The sequence below is a fragment of the Babylonia areolata genome, chromosome 6 (genome assembly GCF_041734735.1).
Source record: "Babylonia areolata isolate BAREFJ2019XMU chromosome 6, ASM4173473v1, whole genome shotgun sequence".
Classification (NCBI taxonomy): domain Eukaryota; kingdom Metazoa; phylum Mollusca; class Gastropoda; order Neogastropoda; family Buccinidae; genus Babylonia; species Babylonia areolata.
Window position 1 is genome coordinate 55,134,023 of NC_134881.1, and position 2,500 is coordinate 55,136,522.

Consider the following 2,500-nt stretch of genomic DNA (forward strand, 5'->3'; position numbering starts at 1 on the left):
CAGAGAGTGTGTCCGTAAAGCAACAAAGACAGACAGACAGTGTGTCAGTAAAGCAACAAAGACAGACAGTGTCCATAAAGCAACAAAGACAGACAGACAGTGTCCGTAAAGCAACAAAGACAGACAGAGAGTGTGTCAGTAAAGCAACAAAGACAGACAGAGAGTGTGTCAGTAAAGCAACAAAGACAGAGAGAGAGTGTGTCAGTAAAGCAACAAAGACAGACAGTGTCCGTAAAGCAACAAAGACAGACAGAGAGTGTGTCAGTAAAGCAACAAAGACAGAGAGAGAGTGTGTCCATAAAGCAACAAAGACAGACAGAGAGTGTGTCAGTAAAGCAACAAAGACAGACAGACAGTGTCCGTAAAGCAACAAAGACAGACAGACAGTGTGTCCGTAAAGCAACAAAGACAGACAGAGAGTGTGTCCGTAAAGCAACAAAGACAGACAGTGTGTCCATAAAGCAACAAAGACAGACAGAGTGTGTCAGTAAAGCAACAAAGAGAGACAGAGAGTGTGTCAGTAAAGCAACAAAGACAGACAGAGAGTGTGTCAGTAAAGCAACAAAGACAGACAGAGTGTGTCCGTAAAGCAACAAAGACAGACAGAGTGTGTCCGTAAAGCAACAAAGACAGAGAATATGTCCGTAAAGCAACAAAGACAGACAGAGAGTGTGTCCGTAAAGCAACAAAGACAGACAGTGTGTCAGTAAAGCAACAAAGACAGACAGACAGTGTGTCAGAAAAGCAACAAAGACAGACAGAGAGTGTGTCCGTAAAGCAACAAAGACAGACAGAGAGTGTGTCAGTAAAGCAACAAAGACACAGAGAGTGTGTCAGTAAAGCAACAAAGACACAGAGAGTGTGTCAGTAAAGCAACAAAGACAGACAGACAGTGTCCGTAAAGCAACAAAGACAGAGTGTGTCCATAAAGCAACAAAGACAGACAGAGTGTGTCCGTAAAGCAACAAAGACAGACAGAGAGTGTGTCAGTAAAGCAACAAAGACAGACAGAGAGTGTGTCCGTAAAGCAACAAAGACAGACAGAGAGTGTGTCAGTAAAGCAACAAAGACAGACAGAGAGTGTGTCCGTAAAGCAACAAAGACAGACAGAGAGTGTGTCAGTAAAGCAACAAAGACAGACAGAGAGTGTGTCAGTAAAGCAACAAAGACAGACAGACAGTGTGTCAGTAAAGCAACAAAGACAGACAGAGAGTGTGTCCGTAAAGCAACAAAGACAGACAGAGAGTGTGTCCGTAAAGCAACAAAGACAGACAGAGAGTGTGTCAGTAAAGCAACAAAGACAGACAGAGTGTCAGTAAAGCAACAAAGACAGACAGAGAGTGTGTCAGTAAAGCAACAAAGACAGACAGACAGTGTGTCAGTAAAGCAACAAAGACAGTGTCCATAAAGCAACAAAGACAGACAGACAGTGTCCGTAAAGCAACAAAGACAGACAGAGAGTGTGTCAGTAAAGCAACAAAGACAGACAGTGTCCATAAAGCAACAAAGACAAACAGAGAGTGTGTCAGTAAAGCAACAAAGACAGACTGTCCGTAAAGCAACAAAGACAGACAGAGAGTGTGTCAGTAAAGCAACAAAGACAGAGAGTGTGTCAGTAAAGCAACAAAGACAGACAGAGTGTGTCCGTAAAGCAACAAAGACAGACAGAGTGTGTCCGTAAAGCAACAAAGACAGACAGACAGTGTCCGTAAAGCAACAAAGACAGACAGACAGTGTGTCCGTAAAGCAACAAAGACAGACAGAGAGTGTGTCCGTAAAGCAACAAAGACAGACAGAGAGTGTGTCAGTAAAGCAACAAAGACAGACAGAGTGTGTCCGTAAAGCAACAAAACAGACAGAGAGTGTGTCAGTAAAGCAACAAAGACAGACAGAGAGTGTGTCCGGAAAGCAACAAAGACAGACAGAGAGTGTGTCAGTAAAGCAACAAAGACAGACAGACAGTGTGTCAGTAAAGCAACAAAGACAGACAGTGTGTCCGTAAAGCAACAAAGACAGACAGAGAGTGTGTCAGTAAAGCAACAAAGACAGACAGAGAGTGTGTCCGTAAAGCAACAAAGACAGACAGAGAGTGTGTCCGTAAAGCAACAAAGACAGAGAGTGTGTCAGTAAAGCAACAAAGACAGACAGAGAGTGTGTCAGTAAAGCAACAAAGACAGACAGAGAGTGTCCGTAAAGCAACGAAGACAGACAGAGAGTGTGTCAGTAAAGCAACAAAGACAGACAGAGAGTGTGTCCGTAAAGCAACAAAGACAGTGTGTCCGTAAAGCAACAAAGACAGACAGAGTGTCCGGAAAGCAACAAAGACAGACAGAGAGTGTGTCCGTAAAGCAACAAAGACAGACAGAGAGTGTGTCAGTAAAGCAACAAAGACAGACAGAGAGTGTGTCAGTAAAGCAACAAAGACAGACAGAGTGTGTCCGTAAAGCAACAAAGACAGACAGAGAGTGTGTCAGTAAAGCAACAAAGACAGACAGAGTGT

At 43.5% G+C, this 2,500-nt stretch overlaps 1 long non-coding RNA gene across 1 annotated transcript in view; it reads right to left on the reverse strand.

Moving 5' to 3' along the window:
- LOC143283458 (uncharacterized) overlaps positions 1-2,500 on the reverse strand; it is a 27,411-nt gene that overhangs the window by 23,101 nt on the left and 1,810 nt on the right. The gene's annotated exons all lie outside the window — the stretch shown is intronic.